Raw genomic sequence first — 23318 nt, 5'->3', positions numbered from 1 at the left:
TCAAGATAGAGCCAAGTACACCAGAGATCAGGTTTTGCGGGAAGAATTATAATAGCAAACCTGACATTGATGACTGTGGTAGAGGGTGAATCAGCTAAAGATAATGTGGAGCGATCCACTCCAGTTCTTTTTGTTAATGCTGCTTCTCCTGGTACGGTCCCAGAAACTGAGGATGCACATTATTTCCCTCTGAAGCACCAGATTTCTCACACACAAAGCCCCAGGACCTAGGAAAGCCATTCGTGAAGGTTCTTTGCATTAAGCTAGCACAAAAGCTGAATTTCTATGTGGTAGTAATCACTGTTAGCAAAATACAGTGTGGAAAATGATACTTTCTGCTTGATGAAAATTCCTTGCCTTATGGTCTTCTACTTCGAAGTCTCAGCTTTCCATGATTTTAAGGTATGGAGAGAGAGGCTATGAAACTGAGCAAGAATCAATTTTAAGATGACCCCAAACTACTGCATCTCCAGTGCTGCTCAATGGCCGCAAATGTTAGATGGAGATAATAAGCCAGCTACTGGGAAAGCTTTCCATTTTAACAGAGCAATATAGAGGGTCAAGTTGTTATTCGTATTTTACCTTCATCTCGACATTAATGATAAATCATACACTCAACCAGTTTAAAATTAGACTTCGTGTAAGCTAATAAACAACACCTGTGAAATCTGAGCTTCCATGCCAGCCAAAGCTTTGGGGGATGTCTTCCTTTCGGGAGCACGTTAGCCGATGAAGACCCTTGCTGCACAAGGAAGGCAGCACAGTAAAGCAAAATGACACAGGAGAGGAAAACGTCCCTCTCATGCTGTAAACTCAACCAGGACGCAGGATGGGAAGCATTGATTATTACCACTCTTCCTCACCTTTGTAATAATTTAAATGCTGTGAATTATATGAAATTTTGTATCATGGCTTCAGGGCAATACTTGTCAGGCTCCCTGAATGGCCCTTACCATTGAGGAAAGCTATGTTACTTTCATAGGCGTGGCATTAGATATACAAAAGAAAGAAAGAAAGAAAGAAAGAAAGAAAGGAAGGAAGGAAGGAAGGAAGGAAGGAAGGAAGGAAGGAAGGAAGGAAGGAAGGTTATATATAAGGCTCTTATGAGTTCAATGTCATTTTCTCACACGACTACAGATATATCAGAGATGTGAATGAGTGACGGGACTTCATAAACAAGAATGTTATCATTTATTTTTCACAAGGCAAAAATATTGAAAATCGAGTGTTTCAGGGATCCTGAAATATCCCATAGCTCATTATTAACAGTGGTCTCCAGGCAGTCCAGTAAGTCACTAACTTTTCCCAGCTATCTCCCCACTCTCAGCCACTCTCCAGTCACCTCTATTTTCTGTTTTCGTGAGACAGGTCTTTCAAAATTGCACATTGATGACAGTCTCTCTGTTTACATATTTCTGATATGCAAACAGAGTCTTGCCCGCTATTTCTACTTATTGGTCATTGTTTCCCAATCCAACAGTGTTTCCCTCTTTCACAAAAGCTAGTAGGTGGATTTTCTTGTCAGTTCTCAGTGATTTCTATAGCATGAATGTTCAAGCAAGCAATGCTTCCTGTAGTCTTCTGAGAGAAAATATACAGCATTGGGTATTCAAAGGAAAGAAGTATACAGATCCCACTGCCACTAAGGAAACATTCAGGGTTTTCTACATTTAGTTCAATTTTCTCTGAGGAAAAAGTACAGGACAAATAAAACAAAGCTCTTATTGCCCTAACTCCTATTTTCTTCTTTCCTCATTTCTCATAAATGCACACTGTGTTCACTTGTGGGTTTTTTTTGTTATATACATGTAGCATCTACTACAACATATGATCCTGTATTTTGTGAACAGATGTGACATAAAAAGTATCATGTTGTAAATATTCTAACATAACTATTTTCCATCAACATTGTGGGGATGTTTGAGAATTACCCAGGTTGACATGGGTGCACATTGTTCAATCATTTTCATTTCTGTTACATTTCTTTCCATAGATAAAATATTTCCTTTCATGGATAAAATATTTATCCACTTGGGTTCTTAGTGCATTCTCAGCTCTCAGGCTAAGTCCATATATTTATTTTTACAAATGTAGCCAAATTTAGTGTTATTTTAAACTCTTCTTTGAACATATACAAGGGTTTCTTTAAGAAAGACTTCTGCAAACTCCTTCTACAAACTTTATTAAGGAATACTATGCTGAATATCCCAAACTTTGTCAAATATGTGTTCAATTTTTCCACAAAATATATACTAACCCAGCAATATACCAGAGATCTGTTTTGCTCACATTAAATTTATCAACATTGCTCTCCTATCTAATGGCTGTTATGTCAACTTCAGCCTTAGTCTGTACACTCTAGATGAAGTGCGATGTCAATTAAAGGTCCGTTCTAATTTGTACTTTTCTCTTGTGAATTGTCTATGTTGAAACATCTCATTAGTTAATAGGTTTGCTTATTTCATACTGAAAGCAGGAACTCTTATTCTTCCCAGATGTTGGTTAGTCATTTTTTCAGTTGGCAAATATTTTCACCTAATTAACAACTGACATTCTTTCTGGCCTCTTTATGGCATTAATACAAAAACAGACACATAAATAAATTAATGCAGGCACATAAGTAAATTAATATGCCCACAAAATTAATACACATACATAATAGTATTAATACACACACATAAATACATTAACACAACACATAAGTAAGTTAATCCACAAGATAAGCACATTAATACACACACAAGTCAATTAATGCACATACATAAGTAAAAATAAATCGTGTCAAAATTTAGTCCTCATTACTGAAACAAGGTAGAAAACTTACATCGTCAGATGCAGACTAGATTCTACTTGATCATGTAGGGTTCCTAATAAGCAGTAAGTGTAGTTCTGTAAAGGACCTTAAATTCCCTCACAGAGAGGTCTTATCTATGCTTCAGATGCTACTGTTGGTTGAAATTATATTGCTATTTTTATTATGAAGAAAAAAATGTAGCAAAAATAATCACCAAATGTATCTTTCTTTTTATATGTACCTCTGATTATTTTGTTTAAACATTTGCAAAGGGATGCGTATGTGTGTGTGTGTTTATATGTATGTGTGTCCAAGTTTAGCAACCCATACACACCTGCATGTAGAAACCAAAGAGTACATCAAGTGTCTTATTTTACTCCTTAGTGTTTAAACTCACTGAATCTGCAGTCTCTCAATGAACCTAGAGTTTGCCATCTTGGCTCGCCTAACTGGTTGCTGAGTGCCTGGGACCAGCCTGCCTCCTCCTTCCCCTACAGTGTGGTTGTAAATATGTGCCACCAGAGCTGGTTTTCTCCTGAGTGCTAAGATCTTAATTTAGATCCTCATGCATGCATAGAAAACACTTTTCACCATTAAAATATCTCCCCTGCCTTGATCTTCCAAAAGGTCTTAAATGTAAAATTTGTATATTAAGATTTTTTTTGGAAGAAGAACCCACAATAACTCATCTAGTAAGTTTTTTTAATGAACAATAGAGATATTTTATTAACAGAAACTCTTTTAATATGTTCTTATTTTAAGCCTGGATTAAACAAATGAAATAATATTTTACTTTTGTTTTAGAATCTATTTCAGATGAAAATTTCTATCAAAATAAATGTCATCACTACAAGATTTTATAACAATGAAACTTTTATGACTTAATGAATGCTTTAAATAAAAAGACCATATATTTAGTAAAATTTCTCAGATGCCCACTGAGTCTGTAACATTCTTGCTTCCGAAGACTGATATCTCTTAATGCTGTGTAGGCATAGTTTTCCCATCCCAGCAACCACTTTCAAATTACCACACTGAAATTTATATTACTTATAAATCCTTAGTCGATAGCTCAGGCTAATTACTAACTAGCTTTTAAAACTGAAATTAACCCTTTTTTTAAAAAAAAATCTGTATTCTACCACATGGTTTGTGGATTTACTGGCCTGCCCACTTTTTATTAACCAATGAGAGTAGCACATATTCACAGTATACAGAAGGATTATTCCACAGCATTTCCCTCTTTTGCCTAATTAAAAAGGGAGGTTTTAACTTTATTATAGTAAAATTATGTACAATAAAAACATTTATTTAAAATTACAGTTAAAATATCCAGTTTATTGTTATTTGACAAAATTAAAGAAAATGCTCAATTATCTATTCTATCTTGGTGAATCTAAAGTTTTACATCTAATTTATCTTTTATCATAACTAAGAAAAGCTATAACTATGACAGTCTAGTCTTCAACTCCATCAAAGACCCAAGAAGTGTGAAATGTTACCTAACAATAGGGACATCTCACTGCCTAGATAGTCACTCAAATTTCCTCTGTATCATTGGGGCATCCAACTCTGACTTACAGATCTCACATATCTGACAGACTTTCTTGTGAAGCAGGGAATTTTGAAGGATTCTTCTACCTTGTCCTGGCAAGGTTTGGCATACACCATTTTTGTGTTCTGTTGGTCCAGTTTTGACAGTAATTGTAAGCAATTAAGGCAAGGGCAGTTTCTTTGCCTATATGGATAGCTTTGACATAAAAAACTCCATATGGAATTTCTTTGATGCCTGTCATCTTCCCTGAAGTAGATTGGTGTTGCCTGGAGGAGACATGCCTCACTGTCATAAAAATCCTTGTTATTAAAATATTTTAAATGTCATATTTTGTAGGTCTTTGAAGTGTTTGAAGATCATCTATCTAGATATATGTTTAACTTTGAAAACATACCTGATATGACTATAAATTTAATTAGTATAGATGACTATTAACAATATCTTATATTTTTAATTATACATTATATTTTTAAATGAGAGGCTTAAGTACAATGTCACAAACAAGAATATAAATGTAGATACAGCATGATAAAAATATCTTCAAATTTGGATTGATATACAAAAATCCTAGCCAATATAAAATATCTGAAACTAGCAGATGATTTTTTTTGGTTTAAAAGTAGATTCAATAATCTCTCCTTTTATTCAATTTCTATAATACCCTTTTTCTTTTTAAAATGAATTTATTTTTTTGTTCAAATTTTTTTTTCTGACTATTACCAGTAACAACAGTAACCAATCCCTAAATGATGACAAATATTTATAACCAATATTCTGGGATTGTGGAAGTAGTTTTCTATACTACTTCCTGCTGATTGGGTTAATGGTGATTTTTGGTGGACCCTGAGAAAATTTAGAATAAAGGTAAGTCTTGGATGGCTCTTGAGGCTGAATTGACTCTGCCAGCCACCTTGTAACTGTTTGAAAGCAGAACTCTGAGGAAACTGCTAGAGTGGCATTTTAAGATGATCAGTCACCTGGGGCATCTGTTTTCATTGATGCCTGGTCCTCTTGCTCTGAAAATACATAAACTTATAAGCATAATATATATAGCTGTATTAATACAAGTATAGACTCTGTGCTACATATAGGTCAGTGAAAGGTGATTTCTTGTTTTGTTTGAGGAGGTAAAATACACATCATATGTCCTGTAGTTCTTTTATATTTGTTTTTTATGTCTGTAGAAAGGATTTCAGGGTATCTTCCCAAATAAAACATGATTTTATTTAACCCAGAATGAATCCATGGCCTCTCATTTTCTATGAAAATAAATACATCAACTCTTCCCAATGCGTCATAGCTCGTGACTTACATTTTGAAGTCAAGACATCTTTAAAATATTTAGGTTGGTTCAATTTAGTAGCTGTCATAATCAAATGCCTCTTAATAGTGTTTTGCTTATTAACAGCCAAAAAATCTAAAGACAACACAATAACATATAGGATCCAGATTCTGTATATTTTCCATCTTTACATGGCTTACTTTTATATATTATTTTATTCCTTTTTAAGGACTTTATTATTTTAAAACTATATTTTTAATATATGACTGTGTAACATTTTATTTTTTCTTCCAAGGCTACACACATTTACAGACACACTATGACCTGTTTAGAGCCTTTTTTCATCTGAATTTGTTCTTACAGTATATCTCTAACCCTAAATCTGCCATGCAGTGAGCTAGCAATCATAGCTCAAGTTGAAAGTCAGTGGCTGAGAAACACTTTTCTGTACTCTAGTCATGTGAGCAATTGCAGAAATCTACCACACAGCTTAGTTCATGGAAATTGGCAGCTCACTCCATCTCATGTGTTTGTAGATACATTGCAGTACCACAGCTGGCATGAGAGTCATAAAACAGGAAACTGTGCTTGGCTCCATTTCTGTGTGGCTAAAATTCTTTATTTTTATGCTTTCTTAGGCATTTTTGTGGATTATGTGCCCCACATTGGGTACCATATATAGATGGAGTTTTTCTATCCCAGCAGCCCCTTCGAATTTACCGTACTCTTTTTAAACCACAATTATTTTTTGACACAAAACAATGTATAAAATTCAATGCATGAATATATCTATGAAACAGCATGTTTCCCTATGACTTTTTCAAATGTTCTTACTGAAGGCATAAGTCACAAAACAATCTCACACCAGTTTGGAATTATGATTAATAAAAGGGTTATTTATTTAAGGGGAAAACTTACAGATCACTATCTGAGGGAACAGGAGCAGAGTCTAGCAGCCGGAAGCAAGAGCTGGAAACAAGAGAACGAGAGCAGGGCTACTTTTGCTTTTTAAAGCAAAAGAGACCATGCCCAAGTGGGCTGGTATCTTAAAGGCTACTGGCTGAAGGAGCAGAAGGAGCACCCGCAGCACCTCCCCCTTTTGTTTAAGTAAGAGAGTTCCAAACCCAATGCAAAACAATATACACTAGGAACAGATTCAAGTATAAGGTTAGAATTACAATCAGTATAAACAATATTAAGCAAGGAACATATGCTAAATGTTTTAATAAACATTCTATCCTAAGGAGTCTAAGTCTTGTACTGGAAATGACTTGGCTAGATCATAAGTGGACAGTAACTATGACTATCTAATCTTCAGCCCTGTTGAAGGCCTGAGAAGGGAGATAGTACTATTTGACCAGGCCGGAAGTACAATCAAGTAACTTCTAAAGCGAGCAATAAATAACAGAGACAATTAGCTACCTCAGCAATCACCGAAAGTCTCATTTTGCAACGTTGAAGGAACCAACTTTGGCTATGGCCTAGCATAATCGACAGACCATTTTCAGAGACAGGAAATTTTTCAAAACTGACTTATCCTGTCTTTGGCAAGATTTGATAGCCCTGCTTATTCATTTCTGGATATCATGTAACTTGTCAGTGATTGGGACATTGTCAGTTCCTTGCCCAAAGGCCAGTTTTGCCAAGAGGAAAACAAGCTCCAAGGGGAGAATCTTTGGTGCTCAACATTCTCTCGGGAATAGATTGGTGCTGTCAGAGGCAGTCATGTCTCATGTCAACAGAACCCTCAGTTATTTAAATGCCATGTTCTACAGATCCTTGAAGTGGTTGAAGATTCTCTATCTAGACAGAATATAATATGTATCTAAAGAACCTAATTGATAAGACTGTATGTACAACAAAAATAAACAACTATTGACCTATAATAATTAATACCTGTATAACTGAGAGAGTAAAACTTTATGTCAAAATATTAAATAATCTTTAAACAAATGTGTAACAAATGAGGACAATGATCTCAAAATGTAAACAATCTATACGTTTCTTAATCAGAGGTAGGAGTAATATATAATGCAATATGAAAATATATCCTAAAAGTTGTATCAATATATAAAATGTCCTAAACAGAGATAGGAACATACATATATGCAATCTGATAGAATAAGTTTGCATAGGAGTACAAATAATATAAACAAAAATAAGAAATATAATTGAACTTGTATCAATATACAAAAAAACAAACCAATGTAAATTACTCATGAGTAATAGCTCACAAGTATTCACTCTATTACCTACTATTACTATCCCTCCTTTTTTTAACAAAAATAGTTTTCACCCCAACCCTCCATCTAATACAAAGTAATAATTAACGACCCCCAAACAGTGTTCCCAACCCTATGGACAATCTTTTTTGGGATGGGGCATCGTCTTCTAAAATTGTTTCCCACTGTCATGGGGGTGATGTTATCTTAATGGGATCCTACAAAATTAAAGTGATGATTAAGTTTCAAAATTACTGTCTAGTATGGTTACAAGCAATTTCTGAGCAGTTAATAGACAGGGTTTTTTCTTTCAAAGTTCTGATTTGGAGTTCTGGCCAGAATGCCATGAGAAGGTGCATTTCAGCAGCTGGTATCCCCAAAAAGAAGCAGTCTTGTATTAGCGCTGTCTGCATCATGGTGTCATCTCAGCTAGGTAGAGTTGTTGCTGTGGGGCCCATCTTCTTCCTGGAAACTTCAAAGATTATTGCAGGAAAAGGATCTGTAGGAAAATCTATTGTTCATCATGAAAAACTTAAACATCATTCATATAAACATACATTCAAGAATAATATGGTATAGACAAAAAAGGCATGGAGAAAGTAAAATTTTTCCTAAAGTCTTTCTTCTGATAGCAACTAGGGAAATGGAAGCGAAAACTACTTTGAGATTTCATCTTAGCCCCATCAGAACAGCTAAAATCAAGAAAACAATGACAATAAATGTTGATGAGCCTGTGGCTACTGGGGAACATTTATTCACTGTTAGTGGGATTGCAAATTGGCACAGCCACTATGGAAATCAGTGCTAAGATTTTTCTAAAAGCTAAAAGTAGATCTGTTGTCTGACCTAGCTATTCAACTGTAAAGAAAATGAAATCCTAAAATTTGCAGGTAAGTGAATAAAATTGGAAAATATTATATATACTGAACGCTGTAACCCATACCCAGTATGACAAATGCTTTTGAATCTTAGCTTTTGCTTCTGAATCTTATCTCAGAATCTTTAGAGAGTATAAACTGAAGTAAATGTTGAAGCCAGGAAAGTAGGAGGAGACCACAGGGTGAGCAATGTACTCTATAGAGGAGAAAGGCAGAACATGGATGCTTTGAAGGGGGATGGGAAAAATGGGGGGTACTTCAATTGGAAAGGGAAGAGGGTAAAATAGAGGAAGAAAGAGAAAGGAGAGATAAATAACATTAAGCATTTTTTCTTTATTTTTTTTTAAAAAAAGAATTAAAAAGTCAGGGGAAATTTCCTCAGACATAGCAGTATTGTTCTTGAAGACATTTTACTCCAAATCTTCTTACTCTTAATTTATAGTGAGACTTGGTTTGCTTCTCTGTCTAAAACAAAGGAAGTGACCTAAGATTCTGTAGCAGCAATTTTTCCCTAATCAGAGACCATCAGTTTGTCATTTTAAAACAGTCCATTTGTTGTCATCAAAGAACCAGGATTGGGGCATCCTATAGTGAGTGGATTTCCCTCCCCTGGAATCACTGAGATTTTACCCTTACCAGAACTGGACAGCATCATCCCAGTGCAAAGTCGAAAGCCATAAATATATAGATTAGCTGAATTTTTAGCCTCTCATAAAAGAAGAATGCATATGCTGTCTAAATTAACCTATTTTTTTTGTTGAGTCATGTTTTAATTAAGCAATTGTTTTCAGTTATATAGGTGTGAGGTGGGGGTGATTATAAAAAAAATACTTGAATTACTTTGCCAATTAAGTTACAGATTTTAACAATAATCCACATCATTTTAAATTCTGAGGGTATAGTTATACTTTACACAAACATTATCAAAAGTTATTCAATATACATAACCACATTAACCACACTTAAATGATTTGCTTTTACATTTTTATCTGATTGTACCCACATAACGTTCTAAATTAACCTATTTTTGTCTTAAGAGTTTTCTAAATCTCAGACTCATTCATCCAGAATACAGAAGTAAAGACAAGACATCAGAGAACTACAGAAAAAGGGTTAGCTCACAGAACAATAAGAAGAGGGTCATCAGAGTTCTCTTGGTTTAAGGCTATTAATTCCCCCACAAAGCATCCAAGGTAGGGACTGTAATGAGTGTCCTTAAGGAGCTGGTAGGGAAGAACAGAGCGTGCTTCTTTGATTTCTGAGTCAAGAGAGAACACAGAAGTACCAGTTCCTGACTAGGTTTTGGATCTCATATGTGCTGCTTTGGGGATTAGTTGCCCCGCTTTCACTCTGAGAGTGGTTGGCTCCTCCCAGGCAAGCCAAACACAGTTCTATCTGCACCAGGTTACCTAGCCACAAAGCAAAAGCAGAATTAGAGCCACAACGGTGTACGATAAGACAGAACCTAGAAAAGAGCCGAGCAACTAAACAGCAATGGAGAAAACTCACCGAAGATGTTTCAGATGGATCCAAGATGAGCTCCAGATATCAACACTGAGGGAAACAGAGGCAGGTATCACCGGTGCAACCCTGTTACCTCCAACAGACTGAAAAATTTTAAATTATTAATTGTTTGTAGCATCTTTGACTCTCAATACAAAACCACAATTTTGACAAGTGATGGTTTTATTTCTTTCCATAAAATTGATTTATTTTGCATATTTTATTGACTGATTTTGAAACAAAATTTTAAATATTTTATTTATTTGTTTGTTTGTTTGTTTATTACTGTGGAGATAGACATTGTTTATTCCTGTGTTCGCACAAGGGTAAGGGGAGAATGCAGCATTCATTCAAAAGCACAGAAATTAAAGTTACCCTGCATGTTATGGTGCTGCTTTTAATTTAAACAAGGACAAGGGGATAGCATTCTCAGAGACTGCAGCACCCAGTTGGCTCAGACAGTCCCCACTCCTGTGGTTGTCCAGGTCCTGACTTCTAGTGAACTTTGCAAGGTCTCTACAACCATCTGATCCTGTCCTGAGAAATTTGAGACTTCTCACAAATGTGGAGCATATACCACTGGACAGCCTAACTGGACATTATCATCATCAAAGAGATCTTCAAAATCATTTTAAAAAGTCCACATGAACTGCCTTTTCATTGGCTGCCAAGTCCGTCAAGAGCTTTATGCTAACTTAACACAAGCTTAAGCCACCTCAATGAAGAAAACACCTCAATAAGATCAGGACTACAGGGAGGCCATTAGGGCACTTTCTTAATTAGTGATTGGTTGGGGAGGAGCCAGCCCATTGTGGTTGGTTCCATCCCTGGGCAAATGGTTCTGGGTTCTATAAGAATGCAAGCTGAGCAAGTCATAGTGAGCAAGCCAGTAAACCGCTCTCCTCCAGGATCTCTGCCTCAGCTCTAGGCTCCTGTCCTGTTTAAGTCCCTGTTCTGACTTCCTTTGATAATGAAGTGATGTGGAAATGTAAGTCTAATAAACCCATTCCTCCTCAACTTGCTTTTTGGTTGTGATGTCTTAGTATATCAATAAAACCCTAAAACAGTTCTCACTTATTTTAATAGCTTACTCAGATTTGCTAGTTTTTCTTGAGTCCATTCAGTGAATTCTATTTTTCTTTCAAATATTTAGAGCTTTATGACTTGGGGTAAAGTATTATCACTATCATGCGATTTCATTTTCATCAAAGCTCCTCTTTTTTCTTAATACACCAGACATTTTCCCATCTAATTAATCTACTTAGAAGACTTATCTTTGTGTTACGCTTTACTCCCCATTGCTTAGATAATTTTGCTGCTGTGGTAAGATCACTTAACATGAGATCAGACCTTTGGACAAATGTCTGAGAGCACAGTATCATCTTGCTGAGAAGGCATACTCTACACAACAGCCCTGAAACTGGAAAAGGAAAATTGAGTAAATTGGCTCAGGCGGAAGGTGGAGAGTTTGGGAGTCGCCTGCATTACATGAATTACAAGCCAAACAGAGCTATATAGCAAGAATTTGCCTTAAAAAGAGGGGGGGAGGGGAATAACCCAGAAATTCACTTGCCCCTCACCCTCATGGTGGAATTGTTGTTTCTTATCTGTTGTAAAGCTTTTATTGACTTTTTTTCTCTGTCCTTCTACCTCTTTGGCTTTGTTTTCTTTTCTACTGGAAAGTCTGCTGACATATTTTTAGCTTTTCTTCCATTATCTGTGCTCTTAAAGCTGTTGCCTGCTTGTTTTGCTTCTTGCTGAGTCCTATGCCTTTTAGGTTATGGTAATGGCAATATGATTTAAGTATGAATACTTTCTACTATTGGTCACCATTTCTTCAGCGTTGTATCGGGGATTCTCTTCACTGTTTTCTTTATTGTCTTGTAGACACAGCTTCCTCTGTACCCATCTCTAAGCCTCGGTCTGCTGCCATGTATCAATAGTTTCATGAATATTTGAAGATGTTTAAATTCTTATGTGTAGCTTTTTTTCATGTCAGCTTTGTAACTGATTCTCAAATAGACATCATGCCAAACTTACTATCTTAATCACTGTTAAATGTAAAGTTCAATGTTAAGTAGATCTATAATGTGTATAAGACTACTTTTTAAATATCTTATATATTCTTAATGAATAGAAGTTCATGATTATATAAATATGGGCTTTTATTTAATAGGGCTAAAAATTATTTAGATAATTAAACATGCAGTAACAATTGAATTTTGATTTCTTTTGAAAAATATGTCCATTTTATTTAACATATTTAAAGCCAATATTAAATGCATTGTGGATATATTGGTCCTTTTATAAACTTTGTTATAATTGTTTTTAAAGCAACAATAAATATTTTCAGGCATGTCCAACCTTTTACTTGTGGACTGCACGTGGCTATATGTAGCCCAACAACAATAAAAAAAATCCCTAAAACTTACTTGAAACACTGTGATTGTTTTCCGTTTGGTTGTAAATCACTCAGTTCTCTGGACTGAACTTGGTCAAAGATAATGCCATTTCCCAGTATCAAAATATTGAGTATGCCTACAAGTCCAGTCATTACTCCATCTTATAACTATAATAATGATTTTCATTTTATTTGTTTAATTTTCTTCACATACAATTTTTCACTTTCATGTTTTTACAACTTCGTATTTTAATGTCTCTTATTTGTTACATATAGATGAATAATTTTTATTTTTCCAAATATTTTTATTAGAGTATATTTCTTGCATAGGGTGATAGCATTCATAAAGACATTTTCATACAAGTATATCAAATGCTTGGCCATATTCACTGTTTCATGTCCTCCCTCAAAGATATATATGACATGAAATATACATATATACACATATATATGTATACATATATATGTATACACACACACATATATATATATATACATAGAGAGCGAGAGAGGGAGGGTTTTTTTTTTAATTGAGATTTCAGTGAGACTCCTGGGAGAAGCTCTGACCCCACTTCTATGCTAATGTTTCTCTCTCTCTCTCTCTACCATTTTATGTGTCTTCACATCAGTCATGTCATGAACTATGCCCATTGTTCCCAAGGTCCTGTCTCTCCTGTCTCTGAGTTTCTATTCTTTTCCTTAAAGATAACGCCACACTTTGCTCATGCTCAGTCAAGCACTGCACAGTCTACATCTGTTTCATTCACTGTTGCTTATCTGGCTCTCTCCATATGGCTCCAAGTTCCATGAGGGCAGAATTTGTCATTTTGGCTCATTGCTGCATCGACAGCACACGGCAATAAATGACACATGGTCATGATAAATATTTGTTGATTCATTTAATAAGGTCAAAGGAATATGCTTTAAAAGACAGATAGACAAGATTCTCTGAAAGAAATAGCTTCAGCATCTTAAAATACCATGTCCAGAAAATAAGTGTTACATTTTTGACACACAAGAGATAAATGTCTTTAATATAAAAAAAATGAAAAAGGAAAAGAAAAAAGCAGGAAAACCAATGCCCCTGCAAAAGGATAGGGTAAAAGTGCTCTGTGGGCAACCGTGTAGGTGACTATTCACCAAGGCTGGATGAGCCATGCCTACATGTTCGTGGACTAAACAGTCCTGAAACTGGGATGCCGGAAGCCTACAATGAGAACTATGCTGCTGTTCGCAATACTTACTCTTTACTGATATTCTCACCCGGCTCTTTCTGGCATGTCTGGAGCAAACAACCAGCGACTATAGACCACTCTCCTTAACAGGAAGGGTTACTGGGCTTTGGTCTTCCTCTTTTGTGGGGCTCAAGTTCATTCCCTTTCTCTTAATACAATAAAAACGAGGGGAGTATTTACCAACGATGAAGGCTCTGAAACCCAAACCACAAAGCCAGGAGGCCTCTTTTGTCCTGGAGCCATTAATTATCAGCATTTTATTTTAATATAGGCTTGGATTGCAGTAGAACTAGTGGTGAACATGTTTATTTATAGCATAAAGTCTTGGAACAATTACCTCGATGATTAAATGTTCCTAAGTGGGCTGTGTCTGCTGTTGTGACTGAACTTTTTCATTTTGTTTTTGTTTTTGTAAACATTTACTTAATCCTTTTCTGACTTAAAAATAATTTGCTGTTTTAAAATGAGTTATATGTAGAATGTATTAAAGAAAACACATTCTTAGTCATATCTAAACAGTTTCTATTTCTGTATACAATACATTTTAACAAAGCTGAGATTTTGTTTTCTATATTGTTTTGCTTCTGACTTTTATAACCCCATATAATGAACATGTTCTCATGTTCAAAAATTTTAAAATCATAGTTTTAATTTTAGGAATGAGCTGTATTTCATTTGTATAATGGCCTATCGTGCATTCATATTTTTATGCAGATTTAGGTGGAATTGATTGAAGTTTAACACAAAAGTCTACAAGTATCCAAAATCAATGGTTTCACTCTATGAAATCAGAACTAAGGACTATTTCCACTGGCACGCTTTGCTTGTAACGATACAGAAAAGCAGGAGGCCTTAAGTACTTTAACAATTTGCTTGCCTGCTTTTCTCAGGTTCAGAAAACGATATGTCAAAGATGTTGAACTACCGAATACAGTGAGATGTTAATGGGCTTCTTGCTCAGGAAGGAGCCACACAGTTCCAGACTGACTTTGCAGGGCCCTTCAGAAGGTGTGACACTGTTCTGCCCTGCATAGGGTCTCCGGAAGCCATCAGCCTTTCTAATGTCTGCTGGGCCCTAAAACCCTTGACAAATAAAAGTCTCAAATCACACAAAAGACAAATTGAAGTAAAAGGAACTGCGATTTCCAGAAATTTCTCCAGCTCTTACTATATGGGACATCAAAACTCTCAGGACAGACAATATTTTTAATACTTTCTCTGGTCCAGGGAAAGACAGTACCTTCTCCTTCCCAATGTTTTGTCTCCCTTTTAACCTAAAGTATTTTAAATATATACCCTCAGTATGAACACAAAGAGAGAACCCGAAAAAAATATCACAATACAGCCTTTAGGGTATTCCCCAAAAGGCAGTGGATAGCCCCAAGATGCCTTTGCTCAGCTCAAGAAGGAGCAGTAAGCCTCAGAAAACTGTAAAACCGGTTTCTGCCTGCCAGACAGGGCAACTTTCCTTGGCATATCCCTGTGATTACACATCAAAGCCCATGCTAGCCTTCCATGCTAGCCTTCAGAATCCTTCTGGTCCTTTTCATAGGCACTTGTTATGATTTCAAGGTCCATGCTAGGACCCCGCCTTTCCCACCACCTCCTCTACCCTAACACCCCCCGCCCAGGGTTTTTCCAGTTCACAGGCTTTGCTCCCCTCTGTTCTGTCCCAATCATCCTCATGATTTTCCACACCCACTTCTCTAACCCTGGCCATGTTCACACTGCTTCTTTTTCTCTCTTCTCTGGGCTCTGTAGATCTCTTCTCCTCTCCTACCTAGAATAAAACCGTTCACCCTAACCACTGAAAGGAAGCACAGAATCAAAGCTTGAGAGCAGGAATCAGCAATGAGCCACAAGTTGGAATCCATTTGATTTGAAAGCATTGATTCTTAATTTTGAAGACTTTTTTCAATATTATTGTACATATATTTTCCGTTCTTTTATAAAAATTAAATCTCAAGACAATTGTCTGTTTATATGACATTTCTTTACTATTTTATATCTGATTTATTTAGTGGTTCTGCTCTTAACTTCAACTTTCAGTTCTGGGGCAGCAGTAGAAACCATTACACGCATGTACACAAACACATACACTTGTGCTAACTGAGATGCTCAACAATTTATCAACTTTAATTTAAAAGGACACTTTTATCTTTAAAATGAAACAAAATTCTGCTTTAAATTTCTCACACACTTTATTCTAAAAGGGAAATGAATGTTAAAACGTTTTTGCTTATTGGTTGTTTATTTTTAACAATAGAAATAAAGAATAGCTGTAGGAATACATAAATTTGTTCTAAGTAAGTGATGAAGTACATACTTTTAGACATTTTGAGTCTATTAGTGGTGATATTTAGACACTAGATAGACTCTAAAGAAATTCTATACTAAAGTTCCGAAATAAAACACTCAACACTAAATCACATATAAATTATGTTAGTCAAGATACAGAGAATAGCTCTGAAATTGATGTTTTCCCTTAAATATTTGTCTTAGGTGCAGCCGCTTTTATTTAATGATTGGAATGATTTATCATTTTATCTGTGTGTGCAATATGTTTCTGACAATTATTCATGAATATAAATCCACAATTTATTTTGAAAAGATTCACTCCCTATTGATCCCTCATTCCCATCCTTTTCTTGTTGAATCTCTTCTAGCTGGTCCTCTACCCTACTTCTATGTCTTTCTCCATGACCCAGGGTCTACTTAAAGTTGTATGCATGAACATGGATGGAGAGCTCGTAACTGGAATTTAGGCACCTGGTAAGTGGCCAGTCCATCAAGGGAGATGACCCCTTCTTCCCCAGCATCCTTTGCATTATCCTTTAAACCTAGTATTAGTCATAGAATTTTTTTACCTAAATCTTTCCCATTGATAGCTATAGTACTGGGAGAATAAGGCTCTAATTAAAATGGACTCAACAAAGCCAACGCAGCAGTTGCACAATCAAAACTCTCACCATTGCTAGAGAAGTATCACTTAGCAGTCCACACACAACATGACTCAATATCCAGTCGTAGATCCCACCTGTTGACAAAAATAATATAAATCCTACTAATGAAATAAACGAGTAAAGTCATACATGTGTTCAACTTCACAGTGTTTTGAATGTTTCTTACTGTTACCCTCCATCACCACTATCCCCACACTACCATCCCCATTTCCCACCCTACCACCCCCGCCATCCATCCTGCTTTCCCCTACATCCACACCCACACCCCAGTCGGACACCTTGGCCCAGCCTTTCCAGTCCCTCTCTGATGTACAGTCCACCTGTGTGTCGATATAAAGACACTCCTGCAAGTCTCAAAATTCCATCTATTATTTGCTAAAGACCGCCCGAGACAGGCTGTGAAAGGGAAGGTATGGAATTGGGATATATATTATTATTGCTTCCTCAGAGGTGGTATTGTGCCGTCTGTGTCCCCAAACAGAAGCTGCCCAAACTATCTAGCCCTCTCCGTATCGGCTCTATCACCTTCCTGTCGTCTTTAATAGCTGACTGATGGCACTGCACGATCTGCTTGTGTTTATCCTTCGGTGTGTCCCATTTTTTGTGATTACTTTTCATAGAAAATCTTTGTGAATTATCTCAACTGATGGGGTAATGTGATTCCTGTGAGTCGCTGACTCTTTACTCTGATCCCGAGATAGACACCATGACCCCCTAGGGATTGTTTTTACCCTCAAAGCACTACCTGAACTCACCCACTGCCACGGTGTCAAAGAAACACCAGAGACATGAGATGACGGTGTAGATTGTCCCCCAAGATACTGAGAAATGAAACTAAGAAATTACAGCTCCGTCTGACTTTTCTTTGAACAGAGCTAATGTCAACTCTAAGCTTTTGTGGCAGAAACAAGCCAGTGTGCAGAGCCGTTTTAGAATTCCCATGTCTCTTTCTCCCCACTGCTATTAGCATCAATCTGAGACCTAGCTCCAGAGACACATCCGTGTTTTGTCCTGGTAACACCCACCCCCACCCACATACATCCTGTCTGACTTCTTGAAGAACAGCTTCAGCTTCTTGGAAAAAAAAGCCTTCATGCAGCTTGCACTGTGTTTAATGCTTTCACATTAAATTCCTGTTTGCAACCCCTGGCTCCAAAGAATCCCCCGAGGAAGATAGCACTGTTTTCATTTGTTTTTCCAAGACAGAGACTGAGACTCAATGAGGTTAAGCAATCCCATAACTGTTAACAGGGCTGAATTTTGAGCCTCAAAGTGCAAAATGAAGCTTTTCTTCCTAACCCAATCTACACTGAATAAACTATTGGTCACAAAATTTTGTTAGTCTTAAACAGCAAAAGGGATATTTTTCATCAACTTTATCTAAAAGTTGAGCTGACTTTGAACAGTGCAGATTCTAACATTTCAGTTCATTTTTTTGGAGAGTATTTCAGTGGTTATTATTATTTTTGGAATATCAAATCGGCTAAAGACACTATGCCAACCTTAGTTTATTCCTCTGGCTTTATAGTCTGTGTCTACACACCAAACTCAATATTCCTACCAGCCTGAAGTTGTTTGGTGTGTAGCTGTGTGTGTGCGCACGCGTGCACGCACATGCATGTGTACACATGTGTGCTTTCTTCTATTTTGTTTATCATTTTCTGTTGCTTCTACTACAATTGTTTTCTCTTTGTTTGAAAAAACTCGTTTTCAAACAGTATATTTGATTTCACATTTCCAGTCCCTCAACTGCTTCCATTTCCTCCCTTCCAAACAACTCCAGACCTTTTCTTTCTTTCTCTCTTTCATTAGGAAACAAACAGGCAAACAAATAAAACCTATGAGAAACCTAAATTGAAAACCCGAAATATAAAAACAAAAAACCAGTTAAGACAAAAAAAAATGTCAAAACAAAGCAATATGAGACCAAAACTCTACAAAAGCACCATTGAGGTCGATTTATGTTAACCATCTACTGCTGGGCATGGAGGCTACACTGACGAGCAGTTAATAGAACCAATGAGAATCCATTAAGGAAAACTATATTTTACTTTGCAAGAGGTCGGCAATTGCAGTAAATGTCTTGGTTAGGAGTGGGAGCTGGCATCCACTCCCCACACTCAGCACTAGGACTTTCTCTGGCTTGAACCTCTGCAGGCCTTACGCATGCTGCCACAGTCTCTTTGAGTTAATACGTGCCTCGTGCCTGTTGTGTCAAGAGGGAACTCTTTCCTTGAAGCCATCCATCCCCTCTGGTTCTCATAACCTTTCCACCCCCTATTCCCTATAGTTTTCAGAGCCCTGAAGGTAGGGATTTGACAAAGAAATCCCATTTTAGACTGTTTCAAAATTCTCATCTTTTGCACACTGTTCAGATGTGAATCTCTGAGTTAGTTTCCAACTACTACAAGAGGAAGCTTCTCTGATGATAGCTGAATGAAGCGTTTATGTGTGAGTGTAGCAGGATGATTGGGAATCATTGTATTACTATGCTCCTTTAGCAGAACAAGAATATTTGGTTTTCTCCTAGACCCCTGGCCAGTCCTGTCTCAGGTCCTTGGCCACTGAAGCAGTGTCAGGCATGGGTTCTATCTCATGGAGTGGGCCACAATCCAACCAGAGAGTAGGTGGTTACTCCCACATTGTTTATACCACAACTGCACAAGGATATATTGAAGGCAGGTCATCACTGTGCATGGGGTAATGGTACCTTTGTCCTCTGTTATCATGCAGAGTACCTTCCAGTGCCACAAATACTAGTCATTAAGGGCACAGGCTATGGTTAGACGCCAAATAAGCTTCTCCATGTTCAGTGTGGTGGGAAATATTATCTTCAGAAATGTGGTTGTGTAGAGAAATCTTGATAATAACTTGTGGTAACTGGAGGATGTCCATAGGATACCTCTGCCCAATGACTCAACTAGATGAAACCCATTCCTTGCACTGGAGGTTTCTCTCGGGTAAAAGATCTCTAGTGGGCATTGTCTCCTGATTATTCGATGACTCCGTTTAGCTTTCTTTCATATATGTATGCATTCTAGGAAACTTCCACAGTAGTAGATTTCCATATGATCTTTCAGATGGCCTTTGGTGTTAGTTGTTCTTCCCTATATTTCCTGCATTACCTCTATTTTCTATTCCCACCCTTCCCCCATTTAATCCTCCTTCTGCCGTCTGGTTCTGTCTCTCCAGAACTATATATTTTATTGCCTCCTTTTTGGGAGATCTTCCTATTATCCAAGCCCTTACTTGATACAGAATTTCTGTATTTACACAGATTGTACCACGCATATTGAAAGAAGGATTAAAAGGTAATATTTATATATAAGAGAAAACTTAGACTATTTGCCTTGTGGGGTCTGGGTAACCCCACGCAGGATGATACTTTTCTAGTGATATTCATTTACTTGCAAATTTCATAAATTTCCATTTTAACAGTTGAGTAATATTTCATTTTGCAAATATACCACATTTTATTTATCCATTTATCTGTTGATGAATATCTAGGCTGTTTCCAATTTCTGACTATTATTAATAGTGCAGCAATGAACTTGGATGAGCAAGTATCTCTGTAGTAGGTTATGGAATCCTTTGGGTATATGCCCAAGAGTGGTATAGCTTAAACTTGAGGTAGATTTATTCCCAGTTTTCTAAGGAACCGCCACACTGATTTTCATAGTTTCTGTACAAGTTTACATTTCTGTCAACAATGGATGAGTGCTCTCCTTATCCTACATCCTTTATAGCATGAGCTGTCATTTGTTTTATTAATCTTGGCCATTCTAATTGGTATAAGATAAAAATCTCTTTTGCATTTCTCTGATGACTAAGGATTCAGAACATTTCTCAGCCATTTGTGTTTCATCTTTGAAGAAAACTGTCCTAAACCTTATTTTTTAATTGAGCTATTTGTTTTCTTGATATCCAGGGTTTTTGTTTGTTTGTTTGTATGTTTGTTTTGTCCCATGTATTATATAAATAGGCAAAGGAAACCTTTTTAGTCCTCTCTTCCACAGAATTCCTTGAATATTGGGGGGAGGAATTTGATGCAAGCATTCTATTTCTGCCTAAGTATTCCAAGGTATCTAATTTTCTGCATAATGACTGTCTGTGGGTCTCTTGATTTGTCCCCATCTGCTGCAGGAGGAAGCTTCTTTGATCGTTTCTGAGCAAGGCACTGATCTATGAGTGTAGCAGAATGACATAAGTAGTTATTTTATCTTTCTGTCTGTCTGTCTTTCTATCTATCAGAGTATCATTTGGTTTTACCCGAGGACCTTGGGCTATCTATTCTTAGGCTCTTGGTCTCTAAAGCAGTATTGAGTATTGATTTCATCTTATGGAGTGGGCCTTATGTCAAATCTGATATTGACTGGTCACTCCCAGAAGCTTTGTGTCACCATTGTACTAGTATATTTTTTAGGCTTTATAGATAAAAGATACAGTGGTTGGGATGGTGTTTATGTTTCTCCTTCGGCAGCATGAAGAGTACCATCCTGTACCAAAGACACTGTACACATAAAGGCTCTAGTTGGTACCAGCTTGAATTCTCCATTTTCAATGAGTTATGTAGGTGCTGTCTTCACCAATGATACCTTGCTGTCAGTTTGTGGATAGCAACCCATAGTTTTGACAATAGTCTGGGTTGTTTGTGATTTACACTAGGACCCTCTCTGCCAGCAACTCAATTAAATGTAACCCAATCCTGGTACTAGAAGCTTTACTTGTTGACAAGAGATGCCTAGTTGAGGTTGTTTTCTTTATTATTTGGTGGTTTCATGTAGATTGGCATCATTTTTACATATATTTTATGAACGTTTATCAAATTGGGTTACCATAGTACCCCTAAATGTCCCTTAATTTGAGATGCTTCTCCTTGTATTTTCTCCCATATCCCTTTTTCCTTCCCTCCCTCCCCACTTGATCCATTCTAGCACCCCCCTTCCTTTCATGTCTATCGATTCTATTTCATTTTCCTAAGGAGTTTTATCTGTTTCCTTTAGTCATAGAGTTATTAGTTTAGTATTATATCCACCAACATCTACCCATACCTCTTTCATAAAAAGCTAGTTGAGAAGAATTTCACTGTGGGCTTTAGAATTTGGGGATAAATGGTGCAGTTGAACACAACTGTTGGTTTCCTTGCCAAATGTGTAATGGAAGGGTCAATGGGGCAAAGTCTTCAGCTTGGCAAATAAGAAAGTCTTTATCAAAGATGAAGATTTTTAGGGCAAATTAATGTGTTATTTTCAACTAACTCTCTGCTTCCTTTCTTCTTTATGTTTATGATTCCTGTTTAATTTCTCTTCTTATATTTCCTGCATATTGGTGCTGTACTAGTTTTATCTCATGCTAATCATTTCCTACGGACGCGATTCATGTCAGGTACAAAAATAAATAAATGGCTAACTTTGGTGTCTACTAGCATGCCAAAGCTGAGGCTGGCCTCCAGGCTCCCTCCGCACCTGTGCTCTCTCTCAGCTCTTTTCACCCTGCCCTCTACCCTAAACTTTCCTAGTTCATGCACCTGCCTTCCCCCAGCTTCTAATTCCTATAAAACTCTGTTATTTCAGCCATGTGTTCTCTCCTGCCCCTCTTGGTTGGTCTCCTTTGCGTGTACATTCTCTTCTTCTCACTCTCACAGCCTGTTTAGTCTTCTGGTCATCTACCTTCTCTCTCAGCTCTGGACTTTTCCAGATGCCTCTGGCTGTAGTCTCCCTCATATCTACAAGAAAACCTTCTCCTCAACCATATCTTGGAGCAGCCATTTTCTGACTTTATACAGTTCATAGTCTCATCTCCTTGACACGGGTTCTTCTCATTACACAACTACCCCATCCCAACCCTTCACCATCTCTCACATCCTAAACAAGAAGTCGGCCTTGTCATTTAGAACTCTGGATATGAGTCATATTCTCTTCCTCCCTTCAGAGTGAATAGTCACTTCCCAACTTGCCCCCTCCCTGCAGGATGAGTGTCTTCTGCTGATCTTTGTCCTGAGTGTACTGGCTCAGGTAATCTTTGTACCCTCAAGGGACTCATTAGGAGCCACAGGAAATGTTGGGTTTCCTGTTTACTCCTGCTCAAGCGTAGGAGTGCTTTATTACATAACTCTCTGCGTGGGAAAACTGTCTGTATTCTATTTTACTGTAAAAAATGTCTTCTGTTGCCTTACAACAATGCTACTTTTCGCAACCCTGTTTAAAGTCACGTGATTTGCTTTATTGTGCATAGCAGCACTTTATAAATTGTTGACACAAAGACAAACCTGTTTCTTCTCCTTAGCATTGAGCCTTGACACCAAAACTTCAGAAACAGGCAAAGTCGATGTGTCTTAAACATTCAGGGAAATATTACACAGAGATCTTCAAATAGTTGAAATACTATCAGTGGAAATCATGCATGAAATGGGTACAGACTAGGATCAAGCACCGGAAAAATTATATCTAATCACTTAGGTACTGCAATTAGAAATGAAAAATAAA

The sequence above is a fragment of the Myodes glareolus genome, chromosome 21 (genome assembly GCF_982192425.1).
Source record: "Myodes glareolus chromosome 21, mMyoGla1.1, whole genome shotgun sequence".
Classification (NCBI taxonomy): domain Eukaryota; kingdom Metazoa; phylum Chordata; class Mammalia; order Rodentia; family Cricetidae; genus Myodes; species Myodes glareolus.
This window is presented reverse-complemented; position numbering follows the sequence as displayed.